Below are 19,604 nucleotides of genomic sequence, written 5' to 3'. Positions count from 1 at the left end.
GAGGAAGACTGATCTTCCTGCTGTGTGGAAATTAATGTGGGAAAGTTGGTGGCACTCGGCTGAGGTTAGAGCTGCTGTGGTGGAGACGAACTGAGGGAATGAGTTGGAAAGCGTTACTAGGCAACGGAAAGGCTTGACCAACACTGGGACAGTAATAGTCAATGTTCACTGACGGCTTCCCATACGCCATTTAGAGGGCAAAGGAACCACAAAGTTCAAATCTCAGCAGAACTGTATGAGGAAATGTACTCTTCAGGGTGCAGCTGTAAATCAGGAACTGGAATTTGAGTTGGAAAATTTGGTGCTAAGCCACCTAACGTCCATGCTAACCTGCCTCTAAAGTCCCACAGCAAGAGAAGAAAACTATCCTTGTGCGATGGTTGAGAGTGCGACCTCTATATTCAGACTCCGGGGGGATTTCATCTCGCTTCTGGAATTTCCTCTATATCTATGGACAGTCCACTTAAAATTCTACTTCTCTCTTTCTTTTTAAATCTTTATTGGAAAGATAGATCAGATTTACAGAGAAAAGAAGACACAGAGGGAAAGCTCTTCCATTCACTGTTTAACTCCTCAAATGTCCCCAACAGCCAGAGCTAAGCTGATCTGAAGTCAGGATGCAGGAACTTCTTCTGGGTCTTCCATATGGATGCAGGGTCCCAAGGCCCTGGGCATCCTTTTTTTGGGGGGGGTTAATTTTTAAAATATTTTTCATGATAATTACATGGTTGGTTAGGGTGTGAAGGATCGAGGGTTAGGGAAAAGTTGGTGAAATCATTATTTCCAAATTTGCTATTTCCATTTTTTAAAATTATTTTATTTTGATTAAAAAAAAGTGCTTTATTTTGACTAGGGCACAAAAGGTCAAGGGTTACAAGAAAGTGGGTGAGACTGTTGTTTTCACATTATTGCTTTTTTTCTGTGTCTGAGATAAAGGGGGAGATAAAGGGAGAAGCCCCACATACCCTCCCACCCATCCCCAGATCCCCGATGTGGGGTATGCTCCAAGGGTCCTGCTCAAGTGGTTTTGGTAATTCATCAGTTCTGATTTGCTACCAATCTTGCCATTCCAAGCACAATGAAATTGCTGCAAAATCCACTGGCTGTCATAGTCCACCTTTTAGAGTCTTCATTTGCTTGGGCATCCTTGACTGCTTTCCCAGGTCACAAGGAGGGAACTGGATGGGAAACAAAGGAAAACATGAACTGGTGCCCCATATGGGATGCTGGTGCTTGCAAGTGAGGATTTAGGCATTGAGCCTTAGCACCTGACCCCACTCCTTTATCCATAATAAATGGAGATAATAATCCCTGTGTATAGAGTCACTATAAGACATAAATATAGTATTGAGTTCAGTGCTTTTTCCAGTGCCTGACATATGATCATTGTTCAATCAATATTAATTATCAATAAAATCCTTAGTATTAGACTCAGTCTTAGAACCTGGAGTCCAGGCAGTATGTTACTTACATTGCCAGAGTAAGAAGTAAGCAAAGCCTAAGACTATTTAGCACCCAAACATCTGCTCTTAAGCTACAAAGATTGGGATCAACAAAACAGCAAGAAAGGAAGTGATGAGAAACTAGGGGAAGTTTTTAAGAGAAGAAATAATTGAAACATCAGTCTTATAGAGCTTTGAAGAAAAAAAAATCATGTTAAAAACGAGAGAAAGTAGAGGTTAAGGCTTTGTTTAATGCAGAATTTATCGGATTATTGGCAAGGTGAAGTTGTCCTTTTATTAGTGACATACACAGAGTGAATGTAGTTTCCCTTTTAATTTCCCATTTTTCATTCTCACTATTAATAGTTTATGTACACATTGAGGGCTTGTCTATGCTGCACCTGTCCTTCAGAACTGTATGTACTTCAGATGGACTTTGTAGAGATTTTACAGGGACATTGCTTTTTACAAATACAAAACAACAGCAGTAGCATGGTAGGTGACTGTCCTCAGCCACAGGCTAGAGCGGCTAGTCTAGTGAAGCTCTTTTGTACCTACAGAAATCTTCAAAAAGTCTTTGTGACTTGTCTACAATGACCACGTAGGAGCTGAGTCAACACACTCTTATTTGTGCTTTCTAAATACCAGTCTGGGCAGGCCCATGTTTTTACTACATGGGAGGAGTCAACTATGCTTTTCACTGCTTAGAAGAAGTAAAGGATTAAGTTGATTCACAAGCCCAGGTAGTTCCATTGGGTACCACAGCTCACTTAATTTTCTCAACTGACCAAGAGACCAAGTTGCATCCTATTGTGTATAACAGGAAATAGTAATTTGGTACTCAGTCCCTTGAATTCATTTTATATTCTGGTATGGCTAATGTGATATTGAGAAAAGTATAGAACTAATCATGGGTAACATTAGTATTCTTAAAATCATTGACTCGCAAATATTTATTGTTGATACACTATCTGTAAAGCACACAGTGTCTGGTGCATAGTAGAAGCTTGAGTTTTGTTGACTGCGAATCATTATTTGTACCCTTGCCAATATGCTGCATTTGCTGTATTCTTTGAGTAAAATTCAACTGTATCTATCGGTGAGACAATGGGAGAGAAGAATTAGGTACAGAGTAGTTTGGATGAATTTTCTCTTCTGCCTCCACTGTTAAGAAATCTCAGCTCCAGTTCCCCAGAGGAGAAGCAGTTGTTATGACACAGCAGTGAGTGGTGTCTGTCACAGTCATGTTGAGTGACTGTTACAGACATTTAAAGGACACGGACCAGTTCTCAACCATATCCATGAAGCAGTCTCCATAGAGACAGAAAACCTAGACTTCCTTAAAGTCACTTTGGAAAGGAAGTGTCTATTTCTGAATGAGGCTTGCCATTTTTGAAATGGAGTTATAAGAGTTCCTTCCCTGTATGCTAGGAACTTAAGACGAAAGTACTGAGGAACTTAAAACAAAATATGGAACAACCTTAAGGGGTCAGATGATCAGCAGCATTCAAGAGGGAAAATCTTACATAGTTTAGCATAAATCCGACATGTAATTATGACTTGGATATAATTTAGGTACTCTGGAAGTTACTTATTTTCATTCTCTTGAGTATGACCGAATGGCTTCTTGTCCTATCCATTATCAGACTATTTGGGCCAATCACATCTTCTGCAAACAGTTAAGTCATAAACTTAAATATCAGACCCCAAAGATCACTGGGTTTAAGCAACTTTTTTATTTGTAACTTCCTTAGGTCCTAATAGATAAATAAGACTGAGCACCTAATTATACTGCTCCTTTTCCCCCTTTACTACAGTAATTCCATAGATTCCATGGAGAATCTGGTACTACTTTCTGGAAACTCGATCTTTCAAACAGCTGATGGTAGCACTACTTCTAATGCCAAGTCAGACCCATAGAAAGGCAGAATTTACTTCTATTTCACCTCTTGGAATAATAATTCCATAATAAAAGCACTTCATTAACCTCTACTGACATTAAAACTTAACAAAGTATCTTTTCATGGTTCTTTTTAATCATATTCATTTTTTGGAGGTTTCCAAAACTATACTAGAATCTATCAAATTTTAAAACTAATATTTTTGGATATAATCATTTCACTTCAAGAAATATTTTTCCCCCCAAAATTCTCACTAAATGTAAGTGCATTCTGAACTTGAGGTACTTAGACTAATGGCTATTCTTGATTCCAAGAATGCTAGATAAGAGACTGACAGAATGTCACCTGAAAATTTTAAGAACTTTACAAATGGCATCCAGGGACTTGGTGCGGTGGCCTAGCAACTAAAGCCCTCATCTTACACGCACCAGGATCTCATATGGGCTCTGGTTCTAATCCCGACAGCCCCACTTCCCATCCAGCTCCCTGCTTGTGGCCTGGGAAAGCCACAAAGGACGGCCCAAAGCCTCGAGACCCTGTACCCTGTAAGAGACCTGGAGGAAGTTCCTGGCGCCTGGCTTCAGCTCAGCTCAGCTCTGGCCATTGTGGTTGCAGTCACTTGGGGAGTGAATCATTGGACGGAAGTTCTTCCTCTCTGTCTCTCCTCCTCTGTATATCTGTCTTTGCAATAGAAATAAATAAATCTCGGGCCCAGCGCAGTGGCCTAGTGGCTAAAGTCCTTATCTTGAATGCGCCGGGATCCCATATGAGCGCTGGTTCTAGTCCCGGCAGCCCTACTTCCCATCCAGCTCCCTGCTGTGGCCTGGGAAGGCAGTGGATGGCCCAAAGCCTTGGGACCCTGCATCCATGTGGGAGACCCGGAAGAGGCTCCTGGCTTCAGATTGGCTCAGCTCTGACTGTTGCGGCCACTTGGAGTAAACAAGAAGACAGCCGATCCGAGGGCCTGGGTTCTGGGCTCTGGTCTTCAGATTCCAGCATCCCTGCTGGAATTCCAGCAGAGCCTGGAATGGGGCAGGTGGCTGCCCACATAGCTGGGTCCCTTTAAAAAATAATAATAAATCTTAAAAAAAAAAACCCACACACAAATGGCATCTGGGGTTCTACAGTGAAGTAGGTTCATTCCCTATTTGACAACTCCTAAGGGAAGCCCACCAGAGAACCACCCAACAATCAACTGTTATGTGAGTCACTTGACTTTTGAGGAAGATCACCGGAGAGGAATATGGCAGGAGACAGATGATGTGGGAAAATAAATAAAACACATTCATATTCTTCTTCCATGAAACATGAATAAAAAACAATGGAATGCTCTAATGGACAAGGATATCAGTAGACAAATACGACATGATTCCATTTAGTACTCAGAAATCAGGTCATCAAAATAGAAAGTATAATGGAAGAACAAGGAAGAACAATGGTAAAAAGGTATGTAATGGATATAGTCTTAGTTTGGCAAGATGGATAGAGTTCTAGAGATGGATGGTGACAGTGGTTTCACAATATCACTTTAAAATATTGATATAGTTGGGCCTGGCGCGGTGGCGCAAGTGGTTAAGGTCCTCGCCTTGCACGCCCAGGATCCCATATGGGCGCCGGATCTAATCCCGGCAGCCCAGCTTCCCCATCCAGCTCCCTGCCTGTGGCCCGGGAAAGCAGTGGAGGACGGCCCAAGGCTTTGGGACCCTGCACCCGCGTGGGAGACCCGGAAGAGGCTCCTGGCTTCGGATCGGCATAGTATCGGCCGTTGTGCTCACTTGGGGAGTGAATCATCGGACGGAAGATCTTCCTCTCTGTCTCTCCTCTGTATATCTGCCTTTCCAATAAAAATAAAATAATAAAAATAAATCTTAAAAAAATATTGATATAGTTAATAGCACTGAACTATATACTTAAAAATTATAGATTTCAGCAACCTGTGGCCTAGTGAGTAAAGCCACCACCTGCTTGCAAAGCTGGCATCTCACATGGGCACAAGTTCAGTCCTCACTGTTCTGCTTCCAGTCCAGCTCTCTGCTGATGAACCTGGGAAAGCAGCAGAGAATGGCACAAGTTCTTGGACCCCTGCTAACCACATGGAAAACCCAGAGGAAGCCCTTGGCTTTGGCTTGGTCTAGTCCCAGTCCCAGCTGTTAGAGCTGTTTCGAGGGTGAACCATTGGGTAGAGGACTTCTCTCTCTTTCTATCGCTCCCTTTCTCTATATAAAATATAATAATAATAACTAAATTACTGTGTATAATTTACTACAATGAGACTTTTTTTTTTTAAGATTTATCAATTTTTCATGGAAGGCCGATTCACAGAGAGAAGAAGAAACAAGAGAAAAAGTTCCCATCTGCTGGTTCATTCCCCAAGTGGCCACAACAGCCAGAACTGAGCCGATCTGAAGCCAGGACCATGGAACTTCCTCTAGGTCGCTCACGTGGATGCAGATCCCAAGGTGTTGCTGCTTTCCCAGGCCACAGGCTGGGAGCTGTATGGGAGGTGAAGCAGCTGAGACACAAACTGCTACCCATATGGGATCCTAGAGCTTGCAAGGAGAGGATTTAGCCAATTGATCCAACGTGCTGGGTCCCAAAATAAAACATTTTTTATCTTAAAAAAAAAAAAAAGATTTTATCTATTTTATTGGAAAGATATACAGAGAGGAGAGAGACTCACTCCCCAAGTGGCTGCAACAGCCAGACCAGAGTCAATCTGAAGCCGGAGCCTCTTCCAGGTCTCCTACACGGGTGCAGAATCTCAAGGCTTTGGGCCACCCTCAGCTGCTTTCCCAGGCCACATGCAGGGAGCTGGATGGGAAGTGGGGCCACCAGGATTAGAATTGGTGCCCATATGGGATCCCAGCGCATGCAAGGTGAGGACTTTTAGCCACTAGGCTACTGCGCCGGGCCCAATAAAACATTTTATGGGGAATAATGTAAATAAAGGGAGCTCTTGGAAATTAAATATATACATATGTATATATACATTAGTTATATATGGAAAACCATATATGTATATATGGTTGCTGAAATAAGAAATTCATAAAACATTAGGAAGATGATGAAAGGGAAATTTCCAGGGGCCAGCATTGTGCATAACAGGTAAAGCTACCACATACAATGCATTCCACGTGGGTGTCAGTCAGTATCCCAGTTGTTCCTTTTATACAGCTTCCTTCTAATGTTCTGGGAAGCAGCAATGATGGCCACTCACACAGGTGACCAGGTTCTTGGTTTCAGCCTGGCCCAATCGTGACCATTGCAGCCATCTGAAGAATGAACCATTGAATAAAAAAAATTCATTCATTCTCTCTTTCTCTCTTTCTCTCTTTAACTCTTTCAACTAAACAATTTTTTAAAAGAGAAATGTTCTATATCTGGTACAATGGTTTGATTGGTTAATCTTCCCCCTTCAAGTGCCAGATCTCATATGGGAACCAGTTCATGTCCCAGCTGCTCTACTTCCCATCCAGCTCCCTGCTTGTGACCTGGGAAGGCAGTAGAGGATGGTCCAAAGCCTTGGAACCCTGTACCCATGTGGGAGATCTGGCAGAAGCCTCTGGTTCCTGGTTTTGGATCAGCTCAGTTTGGCCATTGTAGCCCCTTGAGGAGTGAACCAGCGGGCAGACGATCCTTCTGTCTCTTTTTCTCTCTCTGAAAGAAAAATATTTTAGGAGATTCAACAGATTATAATACATAGATGGGAAATAGAAAATAAAGTTAAAAGATTAATCCAGGAAGCCCATTGTATTTTAGAAGTTACAGAGGGAGGGAAGGTTTAGAGGGATAAACACTGGGGATGGGAAGGAGAGGGGGAGAGAAATTGTTTTAGAACCTGAATAACAAACTTAATTCACCCAAAAAGGATCAGGTAAAGAAAATGTTATGGAAGAGCTATCAATGAAAGTGTGAGCAAGAAGGGAACCATCGAGGGTGGCCCAGTGTCCACAGAATAGCCACAACAAGGAGCAGTTACTCTTCCAGGGCCAAAGTATCACTGGGAGGAGGAGGTGTAATTGGAGTTCAGTGAGATAGGGCTTTCAGCGGGAGCTGTGACTAGTATCTGAAAGCTGTGGCTCTTCACAATACGGAAACAGCAGGAAAGAAAAACTGTCCTTTCTCTCCTCCTGTGATCAGATCTCATCCTGGCTGAACCTCACCAGAAGCTAGCTGGCAAAGCAGATCACGCACTAGCGTCTGAAGTCCACAGGAGTCATTCTTCCAGGGCAGGGCAGGACTAGTATGTGAAGGAGAATAAATTACCAAAGAATATTATAACATTTTCTCATCTGAAAAACATCTGCTTCCATCACAGTGAATTTGAAAAAATACAGAAGGCATGGCATAATAAAATTTCATAAAACCATTAGCCAACAGATGATCCTAACTAAAGCTTCTACAGAGGAAAGAGACCATTTCCAGAGCAGGAAACTGGAATGACATTGGGTCGATCAACAGCAACATGGAATGCTGGATGATCACAAAGCGATGTCTTCAAAGTTCTGAAGAAGCATTTCCAAATAGAAGGCTGGAAGAAAAACATTTAGAGGCACAAAATCTCTCAAAAAATGTACCTTCTTTATGCCCTTTCCTATGAAGCTAATAAAAAAGAAAGGCTTTGGGTTGAGGGATTTAAGAATTGAATGAAAATTCCAGGCTGACAGCTGTGCAGAAGTTCTAGAACACAGCTGGTTGAGACATAGCAGGGGAAAGGGGGCCACCATTAAGATGCTTATTAGTCAGCTTTTCATTACAAAATCCTTGAAGCAAACTAGTTATGAAGGAAAGAGGTTTATGGTGGCTCATGGTACTGGGGGTTCTCAGACCACGACTGGCCAGGTTCCAGTGTTTTGGCCTCTGGCAAATGTGTTCTGGTTGTCAGAGTCTGAAGCAGCACAGGGCCTCACAGGTCAAAGGGGAGTGTTTGAGTATGACTATATAGTCTCTTATAAAATGACCAGGATTTCATTATGGGGGCTCCACCCTAGCAACCCAACTGAATCTCCTCCCAAAGGTCCCACCCACAGATACCACAATTGGGTTAAGTGTTCACCCTCTTAGGACAGTAAATGTATGACTTTTGGGACCAAACCTTTAGTGCATTGGCCTTTGTAAGCTACGCAACAGCTAAGATAGTCCCAACCATTGCAGGTGGCTTAAAGGGTAAAAATAAACCATGTATCATTTTTAGGAAAGTTTAATAATTCTTTTTTTGTTGTTTGTTTTTAAAGATTTATTTATTTTTATTACAAAGTCAGATGTACAGAGAGGAGGAGAGACAGAGAGGAAAATCTTCTGTCCGATGATTCACTCCCCAAGTGAGCGCAACAGCCGGTGCTGTGCCAATCCTTAGCGGGGAACCAGGAACCTCTTCTGGGTCTCCCACACGGGTTCAGGGTCCCAAAGTCTTGGGCCGTCTTTGACTGCTTTCCCAGGCCACAGTCAGGGAGCTGGATGGGAAGTCAAACTGCTGGGATTAGAACTGGTGCCCATATGGGATCCCAGTGTGTTCAAGGCAAGGACTTGAGCCACTAGGCCATGGCACCGGGCCCAAAGTTTAGTAATTCTTGGGAGAGCTTAAGAAAGGCAATAAAATGAATCAAAGAACTGTTAAAAGAATCAGCCTTCGAGTAGTATTTGCTTTCTTTTGAAAAAAAAAAAGAAAAAAGAAAAGATATATTTACTTGAAAGGCAAAACTACAGAAGAAGAGAGAAGGTGGGGATGGGGGAGTAGAAATCTTCCATCCTATAGCTCACTTCCCAAATTGCTGCATCTGCTAAGACTGGGCCAGAACAATGCCAGGAATCTGGAATTATACCTGGGTTTCCCAGCTGAGCTGCTGGAGTGCACACACATGGGTCAATGCTCGCTAATGCAGGAGTATTAGCGAGGAGGTGGATCAGATAGAACAATGGCACTTGAGCCTGCACTAATATGGGGTGCCACTTTTACAGGTGGCAGCTCAACTCTGCACCACAACACATATATATCTATATCTATATCTATATCTATATCTATATCTATATCTATATCTATATCTATGATTCATTTATTTTTTTTTTTGGAAAGGCTGCTTCATAGAGAAATAGAGACAGAAAGGTCTTCCATCTGCTGGTTCATTCCTCAGATAGCTGCGATGGACATAGCTTAGCCAATCCAAAATCAGGAGCTTCCTCTGAGTCTCCCATGTGGGTGCAAGGCCCAAGGCTTTGGGCCATCCTTTACTGCTTTCCCAGGTCACAAGGGTAGCTGGACATGAACTGGCACCCATACGGGATTCCAGAACTTGCAAGATGAGGATTTAATCACTGAGCCACCATGCCAGGCCTTATATTTCCTTTTTGAAGTTGTGAACATATATTGCTTTTATACAACATTTAAACTAATTAAGGTGGGCATTAGCCTAGAGGTTAAGCTACAAGTTAGGATGCCTACATCTCAAGTTGAAGTGCTAGGGTTCAATGCTCACCCCTAACTTCCAATTAACTTCCAATTCCAGCTTTCTGCTAACGCAGACTTGGGAGATAACGGGGACAGCTCGCTAATTAAGTTCCTGCCACCCTTGTGGGAGACCAGGATTGAGTTCCTGGCTCCTGGTATGGTCTGCCCAACTCACATGTTTTGGAAATTTCAGGAGTGAGCCAGTGGATGGGAGCTCTTTCTTACTTTCTATCTCATGCTCTGTTGGCCTTGCAAATTAATATATTTTTAAAAATGAATACATTTTAAAGATATATTTAATTTACATATAGATCTATGATGACTTCACTGCATGTAATGTAAAAAAGTAAAATGACCTAAATTAGTAGGAGATTGGTAAAATTTTGGTACTGCCAAATGATATGATACTATGTATCCCAAAAAGGAATGAGATGGACTCTGAATGAAAAGATGTCCTAGATATATGGCTAAGAAAAAAACAAAGAAAAACAGGCTTCAATAATGATATCCACGTGCCTGGCAGTGGCTAAAGTCCTCATCTTACACTTGCCAGGATCCCACATGGCCACCGGTTCTAATCCCAGCATCCCTGCTTCTCATCCAGCTCCCTGCTTTTGGCCTGGAAAAGCAGTGGAGGATGACACAAAGCCTTGGGACCCTGCATCCATGTGGGAGGTCTGGAAGAAGCTCCTGGCTTCTGGCTTCAGATCAGCTCAGCTCCAGCTGTTGCAGCCACCTGGGGAGTGAATCATTGGACAGAAGATCTTCCTCTCTGTCTCTCCTCTCTGTATATCCGCCTTTCCAATAAAAAAAAAAAAACTTAAAAAAAAATGTTATGTATTTTGGACCCAGCATGGCAGCCTAAAGTCCTTGCCTTGCACTGGTGCATATCTCGGCTGCTCTACTTCCCATCCAGCTTCTTGATTTCAGCCTTGGAAAGCAGTCAAGGACAGCCCAAAGCCTTGGGACCCTGCACCCACGTGGAGACCCAGAAGCTCCTGGCTCCTGGGTTCAGATCAGAGTTTAGCTCTGACCATTGAGGCCACTTGGAAAGTGAACCAATGGATGGAAGATCTTTCCCTCTGTCTCTTCTTCTCTCTGTATATCTGACCATCCAATGGAATAAAAAAATCTTTAGAAAGATATGAGATTCTACACATGCAAAGTGAGGACTTCAGTGAGTAGGCCACTGTGCTGGGCTCTGCAATGTTGTTTTAAGTGGTAGTACTTTACCAAGCCCATATCTGAGAACTCTGCTTCTTTCTCTCTTCTTCATCATAGCATATGTTAATTGAAAGGTATACAATATCCAGAACAGTTGCTATTACCTTGAAAGTCATCCATGCACACTGAAATATGAGTCAGAAGGCCCGAGTTAGCTTTTGTGTTCTCATGTGTCTCATGAGGACATCATGCTTGTCCACAGGCTCAGAGGATGAATTATGCTTTCTTGACTGTAAGCTGCTGGAACACAATAAGCATTCAGTGGAAATGGTCTTGAGTGTTGACCTTTTCCTGAGCTGGCAGTGTGTGGTAGGGTACTTTCCCACAGACGCAGCCCCAGCTCTGTAAGCTGTGTGATCCCCAAAACAAACATCTGATCCTCTACAGAAAGATGCAATGCTGAGTGGGTTAGGGCCACTGAATACATGAGCCACCCATGGCACTTTTCACTGAGGAGAAATTATCTGTACTTGTCTTTCTTTTTAGAGATCTATTTATTTTTATTGGAAAGGCAGGTTATGAGACAAAGATCTCCCATCCACTTGTTCACTCCCCAAATGGCCTCAACAGCCAGAGCTGAGCTGATCCAAAGCTGGGAGCCAGGAGCTTCTTCCAGGTCTCCACATGGATGCAGGTGCCCCAAAGTTTTGGGCCTTCCTTCAGTGCCTTCCCAGGCCATAGGAAGAGAGCTGGATGGGGAGTGGAGCAGCTAGGACACAAACTGCTACTTACAGGGGGTTAGTCTATTGAGACACCATGCCGGCCCCTGAATTTCTCTTTTTTACTGGATTTTGAGATGATCTGTCAAACTAGAGCATCATCTCATGATGAAATCAAATTGCTTTTAGAGTCAAAAAGTCATAGATTTGCTTTGCTGCTCTGAATGGCACAGTTGCTAAGTCACACATTATTTTTGCTGGAAATAATTGAGTGCCTATTAAATAACAAATCCTATATTAGGCATGAAGATACAAGAGTTAATAACACAAACCAGGGGCCTGGCACGGTGACCTAACTGCTAAAGTCTTCACCTTGAACGGGCTGGGATCCCATATAGGCACTGGTTCTAATCCCAGCAGCCCTGCCTCCCATCCAGCTCTCTGCTTGTGGCCCAGGAAAGCAGTCAAGGATGGCCCAAAGCCTTTGGATCCTGCCCCTGTGTGGGAGACCTGGAGGAAGTCCCTAGCTCCTGGCTTTGCATCAACACAGCATCGACTGTTGCGCTCACTTGGGGAGTGAATCATCAGACAGAAGATTTTCTTCTCTGTCTTTCCTCTCTGTATATTTGACTTTTCAATTAAAAAAAAAATGAATCTTTTTAAAAAAATAAGACAAACCAGAACTTAAACTGTATTTTTGAGCTTAGTGTGTGCCAGGCATTGTGCTAAGACAGGGAAGTAGTGGCTGCAAATAATATCTAATGCTGTAATGCAGCTATAAATGATATTGTGATCATAGAGTATACTTACACAAACTAAGATTGTTATGGGACCAGGTGATATATCTTAGGGGACCACTGTTTATAGGTTTTATTGTTGATAAGATGTTATTATGTATCACATGACTAAACATCCAAACTAAAGTGAATTTAGTACCAAGGCTTTTCCTCATTCCATTTTTTTTTTTCAAAAACAGATAGATTTATGCATTTAAAAGGCAGGGTGAGACAGAGAAAGATCTTCCGTCTGCTGGCTTACTCCCTAAATGACTACAAAACAGCCAAAGCTGGGCCAGGTTGAAGCCAAAAATCAGGAACTGGAACTCCCACATGAGTGGCAGGAACTCCAGTACTTAAGCCATCATCTGCTGCTTCCCAGGTGCATGAGCAGGGCGTTGTGGAAATGGAGTAGCCAGGACCTAAAGCAGCATTCTGACATGGCATGCGGCTGCCCCAAACAGCGGCTTACCATGCTGTGCCACAATGCACGCCCCTTACTCACCATTTATCTTTTTTACCTTTTTTCACCCATTATTTGAAAGGTAGATTTACAGAGAGAAGGAAAGACAGAAAGAGATCTTTCACCTGCTGGTTCACTGCCCAAATGGCCACAATGGCCAGGGCTGAGTCAATCCAAAGCCAGAAGCCAAGAGCTTATTCTTGGTCTCCCATGGGTTTGCTCATGGGTGCAGGACCTAGGGATCTGAGCCACCCTTGCTCCTAATCCATAAGCAGGGAGCTGGATTGGAAGAGGAGTTGCCAGGACCATAACCAGCACCCATATGGGATGCCAGTACTTGCAGGTGAAAGACTGGCCTGTTAAGCCACTGCACTGTCCCTTTTATCCTGATTCTATATCCACCATCCACTGAGGTGTCAAGCCAGAAACCTGGTGATGTCCCCAACAGATTTCTCTCACTTCTTGTCACGTACAAGTCACACGAGTTCTACTTAGAAGGAATCTACTCTTTTCCTCTTGGTTCACACTTTACAACAAGCTCCTGACTATTTCCTTCCTGACACTTACTCCCTTCTGAGCCATTTTCCATAGCCAGAGAAGATTCCCTGTTTGAAAGCAGTCAAAAGCACATAAAACCATAAATACAAGTATTTTTATTCCTATACCTTTCTGGGAAGATACTACCTCTGGGTTTTGGGCTTTCTATTGTGCCGATTAAGACAAATGGATAAAGATGCAAACATGGTGGTATCAGAAAGGATAAAATGATATACAGTTAATTCATTAAAGGCAAGGGGGCAAGAATGGAGCCGAGAAGGTAGAAGAATGAGGCCAAAGAAGGAAAAGCCAAGTTCAGGTTTTTCCTATCTTGTAGAGGGCAGGGAGGCAACGAAGAAGAGAGATTAGAAATTGTCACTGTGATGAAGAGCAGAACTTGGAGACACAGATCAATTTCCTAAATCATTTTTTTTTTGAGACTCATCCAAAAAGATTCCCTTTTTGTGCTTAATTCATAGATTTAATTAAATATTAGATTGTTTTTATTTCTATTTCTGGTGTCTGTTGTTTCTTTTGAATGAGGTACCTTATTGATACTGGCAATGGGTAGCTCAGCTGTATGCAAAATACAGCACTGTATTTAAGTTAAAATATTAAGTGCCTGCCAGAGTCTAAAATTCTCTGCATCATCTCACTTGCACATATGGTTCCAGTCTTTTTTAAAGATATATTAATTTTTGTATTGTAAAATCAGATATACAGAGAGGAGGAGAGACAGAGAGGAAGATCTTCCATCTGCTGATTCACTCCCCAAGTGGCTGCAACGGGTGGCGCTACACTGATTGGAAGCCGGGAGCCAGGAGCTTCTTCTGGGTCTCTCACACGAATGCAGGGTCCCAAGGCTTTGGGCTGTCCTCGACTGCTTTCCCAGGCTACAAGCAGGGAGCTGGATGGGAAGTAGGGCTGTCAGGACCTAAACTGGTGCCCAGGAGATCCCAGCGTGTACAAAGCAAGGACTTTAGCCACTAGGCTATTGTGCTGTGCCCCATATAGTTCCAGTCTTGTATCTGAATTACTCTTACCTTAGCCAACACTGGCCTTTCTGATTCTAAGCACCAGAGCTGCTTCCTCTCTCAGGTACTACATATCTATTCTGTATTGAAAGTGTTCTTTTCATGAGGGTTCATTTTTTTCTTATATGCCTCAACTTAATTATCATCTCATCAGGAAGGTCTTCCACCCAGCTTAACCAGATCTACATTGTTTTTATCCATAGCCCTCACTTTATTATTTGCTTAAGATTTATTTGTTTTACTTCAAAGGCAGAGTTAGCAAGAGACAAATAGAGCTTTTTCATCCGCAGGTTCACTCCCAAAATGGTCACAATGGTGAGAAATGAGTGGCTCCAAAGCTGGAAGTCTAGAGCTTCTTCCTGGTCTCCCATACGGGTGCAGAGGTCCAAGGCCTCTGAGCATCTCCCGCTGCTCTCCTAGGCCATTGACAGGCAGGCAGATGGGAAGTAGAACAACCAAGGCTCCAACTGGAACTGGTGCCATGGGTGGAGGATAAACTTGCTAGACCACTGTGCTGGCTTCTGTTGTTTGTTTTTTTTTTTATGGAACTTTTCAATAGGTAATTTGTTCATAGGTGTATTCATTTGTGTGTACACATGCATGCTTTGTTTACTCACTCATTGTCTTCAGCAGATGTGACTCCATGAGGATAGAGTGTGAGAGAACAAACGAAAAAAGAGACACAGACACTGAGCACACAATTGTGCTGTAAACAGAGGAGTATAGTGTTACAGTATATCTGGAGAATCTAACTTAGTGGTGAGCAAAACAAAAAGGTCTTCCTAATCTAAAATCTCATGAGAAGTTGGCCTAGTGACAAAAGAAACGAGTAGTCTAAACAGAGGAAATAGCAAATGTGAAGCCTAAGAAAGAATAGCAATGTGAGGCATTTGGGGATAACAAAGGAAGAGCAGCAGGGTGGGGGGCAGGAGGAGAAGAACCCATCAGAAGTACAGGAAGCCTTAGAACTGAAGACTTCATCCTAGGAGAATGCTTAGGTAGTTGGCTGAGGTGACTGTGTTTTGGGGTGTGTGGGGAGAACAGTCTACAGGTGGGGAATGGGATGCTTAGATAGGGCGCTCAGAGAAGGCTGTGTAGATGGAAGCCATGCACTGAGATAAGACACTTGCAGGAGGAGCGTGTTGGTGAGTGGATGATGAGGACCTGATGAATTTGGCTGTAAGCTTTGTGGCACCTGTGAGATATACCAGAGGCGATGCCAAGCAGAACAGTGAATGAAGGACAGTCTGTAGGTCAGAAGAATTCTGGACACAAATGCAGGTATCAGTTCAGGGAGTGAGTGGAGTGAGGGGCTTACCTGGATCCTGAAGTAGTCTCACCGTTTCAGACTGAGAGGGAGCCAGCAGAAGTGGCCCAGGCATAACCAGAGAGAGAGTGGATGGTGCTTGGGAGGTTTAAATCAAATGGTCTAAGACGAAAGTCTCAGTGAGGTAACATGAAATACCACTCAGTAATTCAAACTCTGGTAATTCTCCACTTTTTATTGGAAAATTTCACATAAAAATTTCTTGAGGGGAGGGGAACTCCCCAATCATTTGTTAAAAATGACTATTTGGGGCCCGGCACGGTAGCGCAGTGGTTGAGGTCCTCAGCTTGCACCGCCTGGGATCCCATATGGGCACCGGTTCTAATCCCGGCGGCCCAGCTTCCCATCCAGCTCCCTGCCTGTGGCCCGGGAAAGCAGTTGAGGACGGCCCAAAGCTTTGGGACCCTGCACCCGCGTGGGAGACCAGGAAGAGGCTCCTGGCTTCGGATCAGCATGGCATCGGCCGTTGCGCTCACTTGGGGAGTGAATCATCAGATGGAAGATCATCCTCTCTGTCTCTCCTCTCTGTATATCTGCCTTTCCAATAAAAATAAAATAAATCTTTAAAAAAAATGACTATTTTGGGGTGTTGGCATTGTAGCACAGTGAGTTAAGCTGCTGCCCACGTGACATCAGAATCACATATGAGCAAGCTCTGGTTCAAATCCTGCTGCTCCTTTTCCCATCCAGCTTCTTGCTAAAGTGTCTGGGAGAGCAGCAGAAGATGCCCCAGGTACTTGGGGCCCTGCAAGCCCTTGGGAAATCTGGATGAAGCTGCTGGTTCCAGTCTGGTTTCAACTTGTCCCAGCCCTGGCTGTTGCAGCTATTTGGGGAGTGACAGTAGATGGAAGAATCTCCTTTTCTCTCCCTCTCTGATAACGCTTAAATAAATATATTTTAAAAAGAGAGAGAGAGAGAGAGAGAGAATTAGGGATAGGCAGTTGGAAAAGCGGTTAATCATCACTTGGGATGCTGCATCGCACATCTGAGTGTCTGGGATGAGTTGCTGCTTTGCTTCAGATCTCAGCTTCCTATGAATTCCTGTGGGTGGAGGGGGAGTGGCAGTTGATGGCTTGAGCACTTCAACGCCTGCTATCTGTGTGGGAGACCTAAGTGGAATTCCAGGCTCCTGGCCTGGGCCTGCCCCAATCCTAGCTGTTGTGGGCATTTGTGGAGTGAGCCAGGAGATTCATGGTTTTTTTTTTTTTTTTTTGCATTATTGTCTGCCAGCCATAAAAATGGAAGAAAAAGAAAAGACAAGGAGAGGTCTCCAGAAAGTTCACAGAAATGATATATTATTTTAAAACTTTTTGGCACCAAAATAAACATACCCTTGAATTCTATTTTTCCATGAACTTTTAAATGTATCCTCATATTTTCATGTCAATATTTTTATCCTTTAATATCTGACAATGCATAAAATTTTTGTATTGTGTTGTAGCTATAACAGATGCATCATTTGATTTCTTTCTGTTGTAGAGTGAAAGGAATGTAAGATTTCAGTAAGTCTCATTTTACTGGCTGTATAAACCCCTCATTCCTTATCCCCACAGGCTCAATGTAGGGTTGAGGAAGCACAAGACAAACAAGCCTATCTGTCATTTTGTCTTGCAGAGTTTCAGTATGCAGCAACAACTTCTGAAATGCTGCTTCTTGTCTGCAACTTCCTAAAGTCGCATTCCAACCCTGGAGAGGAAATGGACAATTTGAATTATATCCTAAGAAAAGCATGGTTAAAACAGAGGGAGACATGTTTATTCTGTTCATCCTTGAAATACAGGGACTCTCTTCATAGATAAACTAGCAAGCTAAAGACCAATGCATCACTTTCATGCATTGTTTACTCTGGATATTCTATACCACATAATGAAGTCAAGGGCAAGAGTAAATGGTGCTTTCCCCAGCACCACTAAATCATAAAGCAGACTGAAGGGTCATGTGGTGTCCAAGAGGGTTTTTTTTTTAAATAAGCATATTTTCATGATTTCATTCTTTCAAATTTTTAATTTACAAGTCAGCTCAAATATCACCTGTTACAAGGAAAGCTGAAATGGTTAACACCTGCTTCAATTGAACTAGGCTCATTAGTTTCTAAGCTGAATTCAGTTGTCAAGTAGGATGAAAAAGAAGTATTTGCTGAAACTATAGCATTTGAGTTTGTATTAGAAACACAACTGGAGGCCAAAGGTGAACTATCTTCACCATACATCTTTATTGAAATAAAGACATTTTAACTGTTTGATGGGACAAAATTCTCTGATGAAAACCCATTCTTCAAGTGAGAAAATGTGAAAGCCCTTTAACTGACCAGAGCGCCTGGGTCAGTAGAGCTACCATACTCAGTTTGGTTTAACTCAGTAAATATGTAATGAGTTCCTATGTGGTGCAAGCCAAAGTGCCCCAAGCAACTTCCAGGTCTTTGTTTAAAGGCAATTCTTCTCTCTAACCCACTGTTTTTCTCTTTCTTTTTAAAAATCTATTTATTAATTTTTTATTGGCAAGGCAGATATAGAGAAGGACAGAGAGAAAGATCTGCTGGTTCACTCCCCAAGGCCCTGCAACGGCCAGAGCTGAGCTAATCTGAACCCCGGAGCTTCTTCAGGTCTCCCACGTGGGTGCAAGGTCCCAAGGCTTCGGGCCATCCTCGACTGTTTTACCAGGCCACAAGCAGGGAGCTGGATGAGAAGCAGAGCAGCCAGGAAACAAACCGGTTCCCAAACGGGATCCAAGGCGATGACTTCAGCAACAAGGAAGCCAGACCCTTAGGCGCTGTTTAAAACCCGATCCAGCTGTGTGAATGGTATCAGCGGCCTCCTGTAGGTTTCTATCTGGTGAAAAGGTGTTTTGCCCTCTGGGTTGTGGTGAATGGGCCATGTCAAGTCTTTGTAAGACTTCAGACAACTTACAGCAAGCTCTAGGGCTAAAGGCTGGGAACCTCTTTCTGTGTAGGAGGGAGGAGGAGAGAGCACACAGGTGGTGAGCAGAGATGGTGGGTTCTGAATCACGTGGAGATGCTGGAATTGCTGAGCGCCTTCCACACATTCTCGTTTAACCTTTGGTTAATTAATCACAACTGTGTAGGGGATGCTATGCTTAACTGCATTTTACAGATAAGGAAAATGGCCAGTGACGTACCCAAGGTCAAAGAGTAAGTCAGTAGTGGGTCTGGGATCACAGCCTCTTTCCTGCTCTCCTAGGCTTTCTGCCACAGTGCTCAGTGACTCAGTAGGAGTTGTAGGTCCCTGGTGAGTCATCCCTTGCCCACCACTCCCACATTCGTGCAGCATGGAATCCGTCTAGTATGCATACCTAATAAAGGGGTGAAGGGAAGAGACCATGGACAGGAAATTAATCGCAGAGCAGCAGGAGTGTCGGTATGGGTCTGTCTTCTGGTCTTGATGGGTGGCCCTTTAGAACTAGGGTCACCGCCTACATTTCTGAGTCCTTGCCCATACACAAAAGACCTGTTCCCTCCTCAACACAAAAACACAGGGGCTGGGGAGGGGGCGGGAAATTGCTTGGGTATATCTCAGTGATCACGAGGACCAAATAAAACCCTCTGTAGACTATAGCAGCCTGCCGACTCATAAGGTAGTAGTAGACATCTTTACAAGGTGCCAGGGAATCGTGAAGCAGTAGAGTCTCCATTACCTGAGCTACATACAGGAGGGTGGACAATAGCACTGGTAGGTGGGCTCTGCAGATGTTGCCTAAAATCGAGTTCTCCACAAGAGAAGCTTGAGAAGCTGAGAGTTTCTCAAGCTTGAGAGCTGAGAGCTTCAAGCAGAAGAAAAAG

Source organism: Ochotona curzoniae, unplaced genomic scaffold (assembly GCF_017591425.1).
Source record: "Ochotona curzoniae isolate NIBS_2020 unplaced genomic scaffold, NIBS_Ocur_1.0 patch58, whole genome shotgun sequence".
Taxonomy (NCBI): Eukaryota; Metazoa; Chordata; class Mammalia; order Lagomorpha; family Ochotonidae; genus Ochotona; species Ochotona curzoniae.
This window is presented reverse-complemented; position numbering follows the sequence as displayed.